We start from the raw sequence: 6,524 nt of genomic DNA, 5'->3' as shown, positions 1-6,524 counted from the left end.
TAGGGTTTACAAAGATGAGTAAATGACATAAAAATCCACTTTTGGGCCCACTTGGTGTGTGCTTGGGCTGAGCATTGAAGCATTTTCGTGTAGAGACTCTTCTTGGAGTTAAACGTCAGCTTTTGTGCCAGTTTGGGCGCTTAACTCCCATTCTTGTGCCAGTTCCGGCATTTTACGCCAAAATTCTTGAGCTGACTTGGAACGCCTGTTTGGGCCATCAAATCTCGGGCAAAGTATGGATTATTATACATTGCTGGAAAGCCCAGGATGTCTACTTTCCAACGCAGTTGAGAGCGCGCCAATTGGGTTTCTGTAACTCCAGAAAATACACTTCGAGTGCAGGGAGGTCAGAATCCAATAGCTTCTGCAGTCCTTTTCAGCCTCTGAATCAGATTTTTGCTCAGGTCCCTCAATTTCAGCCAGAAAATACCTGAAATTACAGAAAAACACACAAACTCATAGTAAAGTCCAGAAAAGTGAATTTTAACTAAAAACTAATAAAAATATAATAAAAACTAACTAAAACATACTAAAAACAATGCCAAAAAGCGTATAAATTATCCGCTCATCAATTGCACCTTGTCACAAACTCCTTTGCATCCTTGAACATAGTAGGCCAAAAGAATCCACACTGTAATACCTTGGATGCAGTCCTTTCTCCATTAAAGTGCCCTCCATAAGTAGATCCATGGCAATGCTAAAGAACATCTTGTCCTTCCTCATGAGAGATGCATCTTCTCAGAATTCCATCAGCACACTTCTTAAAGAGGTAGGGCTCATCCCAAATGTAATGCTTGGCATCATTGATGAGCTTCTTTCTCAAGTGCTTCTTGATGTTGGAAGGTAACTCTCCAATGGCCTTGAAGTTGGCTATGTCTGCAAAGCATGAGGCTTCTTGGATCATCATCAATTGCTCATCTGGGAAGCTCTCATTTACACCAGGGTTGTGTACTTCATTGTCCATGTGTGGGATCCTTGATAGGTGATCTGCACCTTATTTTCTGCTCCACTTCTATCGTTGATTTCAGTGTTGAACTATTGGAGTAACAGGATCCATTTGATCAATCTGGGCTTAGACTCTTGTTTGGTTAACAAGTATTTGAGTACTGCATGGTCAGTAAATACAATTATTTTAGAACCAATGAGGTAAGATCTGAATTTATCAAATGCAAAAACTATAGCAAGGAGTTCTTTTTCTTTGGTGGTGTAGTTTCTTTGGGATTCATTAATAACCTTGCTAGCATAATAAATGACATGCACTAGCTTGTCTCTCCTTTGTCCTAGGACAACATCAATGGCGAAATCTGATGCATCACACATTAACTCAAAAGGTAAGTCCCAGCTTGGAGGTGCTATAATAGGTGCAGAGGAGAGCTTACTTTTAAGCTCATCAAAAGCTTGCATACATTCTCTATCAAATATGAATGGTACATTAGACAGAAGCAAGTTGCTTAAAGATTTGGCAATTTTTGAAAAGTCTCTAACGAACCTTCTATAGAAACCAGAATGTTCTAAGAAACTCCTAACTGCTTTGACATTACAAGGTGGGGGTAATTTTTTAATTACTTCCATGTTGGTTCTATCTACCTCTATGCCTTTCTTAGAGATTTTGTGGCCAAGGACTACCCCTTCGGTAACCATAAAATGACACTTTTCCCAATTCAAAACTAGGTTAGTCTCCTGGCATCTCTTGAACACCAAGGCTAGATAGTGTAAGCAATTAGGAAAGGAGTCACCAAACACTGAAAAATCATCCATGAAAACCTCAATAAACCCCTCAATCATATTACAAAAAATGGACAGTATGCACCTTTGGAATGTGGCAAGTGCATTGCACAAACCAAAGGGCATATGTCTATATGCAAAAATACCATAAGGGCAAGTGAAAGATGTCTTTTCTTGGTCCTTAGGATCCACTACAATCTGGTTGTAGCCTGAATATCCATCCAAGAAACAATAGTACTCATGCCCAACTAGTCTCTCCAACATTTGATCCATGAATGGTAGAGGAAAATGATCCTTCTTTGTGGCTTCATTAAGCTTTCTGTAGTCTATATACATGCGTCATCCGGTCACTATTCCTGTTGGTATCAACTTATTCCTTTCATTTGGCACAATTGTGATTCGTCCCTTCTTCAGGACTACTTGAACAGGGCTCACCCAAGGACTATCTGAAATGGGGTAAATCACCCCTGCTTGCCATAGCTTGAGCACTTCCTTTTGCACCACTTCCATCATTGATGGGTTTAACCTTCTTTGTGGTTGGATTGAAGGCTTGGAATTCTCTTCAAGCAGGATCTTATGCATGCACATTGAAGGGCTTATCCCCTTTAAATCTGAAAGTGTCCACCCAATGACATCCTTGTGTTGTCTCAACACTTTGATGAGCTCTTCCTCTTGTTCTTTACTCAAGGTTGAGTTGATGATTACTGGATATGTGTCATTGCTCCCCAAGTAGGCATACTTCAAGTCTGGAAGCAAAGTCTTTAATTCCAGATTTGGTGGTTCTACTTTCTCCTGGTTTGCAATTTCTAGCATGATTGAGCTATTCATGCTTTCTTGTGGTGTCGTACATGATGAGCAGATAATTTATATGCTTTTTGGCACTGTTTTTAGTATGTTTTTAGTACATTTTAGTTAGTTTTTAGTATGTTTTTATTAGTTTTTATTTAAAGTTCACTTTTCTGGACTTTACTATGAGTTTGTGTGTTTTTCTGTGATTTCAGGAATTTCTGGCTGAAATTGAGGGACCTGAGCAAAAATTTGATTCAGAGGTTGAAAAAGGACTGCAGATGCTGTTGGATTCTGACCTCCCTGCACTCGAAGTGGATTTTCTGGAGCTACAGAAGTCCAATTAGCGCGCTCTTTGTTGCGTTGGAAAGTAGACATCATGGGCTTTCCAGAAATGTATAATAATCCATACTTTGCCCGAGATTTGATGGCCCAAACCGGCGTTGCAAATCAGCTTCAGAATTCCCGGCGTTTAACGCCGGAACTGGCACAAAAATTGGAGTTAAACGCCCAAACTGGCACAAAAGCTGGCGTTTAACTCCAGAAAAAGTCTCTACACATGAAAGCTTCGATGCTCAGCTCAAGCACACACCAAGTGGACCCCGGAAGTGCATTTTTACGTCATTTACTCATTTCTATATATCCTAGGTTACTAGTTCACTATAAATAGGATATTTTGACATTGGGGGTGAGGAGCTCTGCTGTGTCTTGATGGATTAATGCAATTACTACTGTTTTTCAATCAATCATGCTTGCTTCTATTCTATGATATCACTTGTTCTTCAACTTGATGAATGTGATGATCCGTGACACTCATCATCGTTCTCACCTATGAACGTGTGCCTGACAACCACCTCCGTTCTGCTTTAGTTTGAGTGAATATCTCTTGGATTCCTTAACCAGAATCTTCGTGGTATAAGCTAGAATTAATGGCGGCATTCAAGAGAATCCGGAAGGTCTAAACCTTGTCTGTGGTATTTTGAGTAGGATTCAAGGATTGAATGACTGTGACGAGCTTCAAACTCCTGAGGGCTGGGCATTAGTGACAGATGCAAAAGAATCACTGGATTCTATTCCAACCTGATTGAGAACCAATAGATGATTAGTCGTGCTGTGACAGAGCGCGTTGAACATTTTCACTGAGAGGATGGGAGGTAGCCATTGACAACGGTGAAACCCTACATACAGCTTGCCATGGAAGGAGCCTTGCGTGCATGAAGAAGAAGACAGTGGGAAAGTAGAGGTTCAGAAGATAGAGCATCTCCAAAACCTCAACCTGTTCTCCATTACTGCAAAACAAGTATCTATTTCATGTTCTTTTACTTTTCACAATTAAACCTGAGAATTATTGATATCCTGACTGAGAGTTACAAGATAACCATAGCTTGCTTCAAGCCGACAATCTCCGTGGGATCGACCCTTACTCACATAAGGTATTACTTGGACGACCCAGTGCACTTGCTGGTTAGTTGTGCAGAATTACAAAAGTGTGATTGTGATTTTGTACACCAGTACACGAAATCGTGACTTTCACACTTCTCCACAATTCCCTACAGCTGACCGGCACTGGATCGTCCAAGTAATACCTTACGTGAGTAAGGGTCGATCCCACGGAGATCGTCGGTTTGAAGCAAGCTATGGTCATCTTGTAAATATCAGTCAGGCATATTCAAATGGTTATGGGGTTTTAATAATTAAAAGAATGAAATAGAACATAAAATAGGATAGAATTACTTATGCAATTCATTGGTAGGAATTTCAGATAAGCGTATGAAGATGCTTTGTTCCCTCTGAGCCTCTGCTTTCCTATTGCCTTCAATCAGTCATACTCCTTTCCATGGCAAACTGTATGTAGGTAGATCACCATTATCAATGGCTACCATCCATCCTCCCAGTGAAAATGGTCCTCTACGGTTTCCCGCATGGCTAATTGATTAGCGGATAATTTATACGCTTTTTGGCATTGTTTTTAGGTAGTTTTTAGTAGGATCTAGCTACTTTTAGGGATGTTTTCATTAGTTTTTATGATAAATTAACATTTCTGGACTTTACTACAAGTTTGTGTGTTTTTTTATGATTTCAGGTATTTTCTGGCTGAAATTGAGGGACCTGAGCAAAACTCTGATAAAAGGCTGACAAAGGACTGCTGATGCTGTTGGATTCTGACCTCCTTGTACTCGAAATGAAATTTCTGGAGCTAAAGAACTTCAAATGGCGTGCTCTCAACGGCGTTGGAAAGTAGACAGCCAGAGCTTTCCAGCAATATATAATACTCCATAATTCATTCGAGATTAGATGGCGTAAACTGGCGTTCAACGCCAGTTACATGCTGCATTCTGGAGTCAAACGCCAGAAACACGTCACGAACCAGAGTTGAACGCCAAAAACACGTTACAACTTGGCGTTCAACTCCAAATTAAGCCTCTGCACGTATAAAGCTCAAGCTCAGCCCAAGCACACACCAAGTAGTTCCCGGAAGTGGATTTCTGTATCAATTACTTACTTCTGTAAACCCTAGTAGCTAGTCTAGTATAAATAGGACATTTTACTATTGTATTAGACATCTTTTCCTTATTTTTCTCAAAATTTCAAAAATTTGAGTTGACTTAGTCAAAATTTTTTAAAAACTTAGCTATTTCTCATAAGTGAAGTCAAATTTTCAATTTTAAAAATCTTATCTTTTCAACACTTTTTCAAAAATCAAATCCTTTTCATTTTTCTTACTATTTTTCGAAAATTTTTAATTTGAATTTTAAAATCTTTTTTTTTATCTTTAATTCAAAAATTTCAAAAATTTTACTAACAATTAATGTGATTGATTCAAAAATTTGAAGTTTGTTACTTTCTTGTTAAGAAAGTTTCAATCTTTAAATTCTAGAATCATATCTTTTAGTTTCTTGTTAGTCAAGTAATCAAATTTTAAATTTAAAAGTCAAATCTTTTTCAAAATATCTTTTTTCAATCATATCTTTTTAAAATATCTTTTTCAAATTATATCTTTTTTTTTAAATTCAAACTTCAAAATATCTTTTCTAACTTATTATCTTTTCAAAATTGATTTTCAAATCTTCTTCAACTAACTAGTTGACTTTTTGTTTGTATTAACTATATCTTATCTTTTTCAAAACCACCTAACTACTTTCCTCTCTCTAATTTTTGAAAATTACCTCCCTCTTTTTCAAAATTCTTTTAATTAACTAATTGTTTTAAATTTTAATTTTAATTCTTCTTTTAATTTTCGAAAATCACTAACCCTTTTTCAAAATTAATTTTCAAATTCTCTCCTTCTCATCTTCTTCTATTTATTTCTTTATTTACTAACACTTCTCTTCATCTCAAGAATCTGAACCTATCTTCACCCTTGTGTTTGGATTCTTACCTTTTCCTTCTTCTATTCCTTTCTTCTTCTACTAACATAAAGGAATCTCTCTACTGTGGTAAAGAGGATTCCTATTATTATTTTCTGTTCCCTTCTTTTTCATATGAGCAGGAGCAAGGACAAGAATGTTCTTGTTGAGGTAGATCCTGAACCTGAAAGGACTCTGAAGAGGAAACTAAGAGAAGCTAAATTACAACAATCCAGAGACAACCTTACAGAAATTTTCAAAAAGGAAGAGGAGATGGCAGCCGAGAATAATAATGCAAGAAGGATGCTTGGTGATTATACTACACCTAGTTCTAAGTTTGATGGAAGAAGCATCTCAATCCCTACCATTGGAGCAAACAATTTTGAGCTGAAACCTCAACTAGTTGCTCTAATGCAATAGAATTACAAGTTCCATGGACTTCCATCAGAAGATCCCTACCAATTTTTAACTGAGTTCTTACAGATCTGTGAGACTGTTAAGACTAATGGAGTAGATCCTGAAGTCTACAGGCTCATGCTTTTCCCTTTTGCTGTAAGAGACAAAGCTAGAACATGGTTGGATTCATAGCCTAAAGATAGCCTGGACTCAAGGGATAAGCTGGTCGCAGCCTTCTTGGCTAAGTTCTTTCCTCCTCAAAAGCTGAGC

This window comes from Arachis duranensis, chromosome 9, assembly GCF_000817695.3.
Source record: "Arachis duranensis cultivar V14167 chromosome 9, aradu.V14167.gnm2.J7QH, whole genome shotgun sequence".
In the NCBI taxonomy this organism is placed as follows: Eukaryota; Viridiplantae; Streptophyta; class Magnoliopsida; order Fabales; family Fabaceae; genus Arachis; species Arachis duranensis.
The sequence above is the reverse complement of the archived record's forward strand: the minus strand, read 5'-3'. Positions refer to the sequence as shown.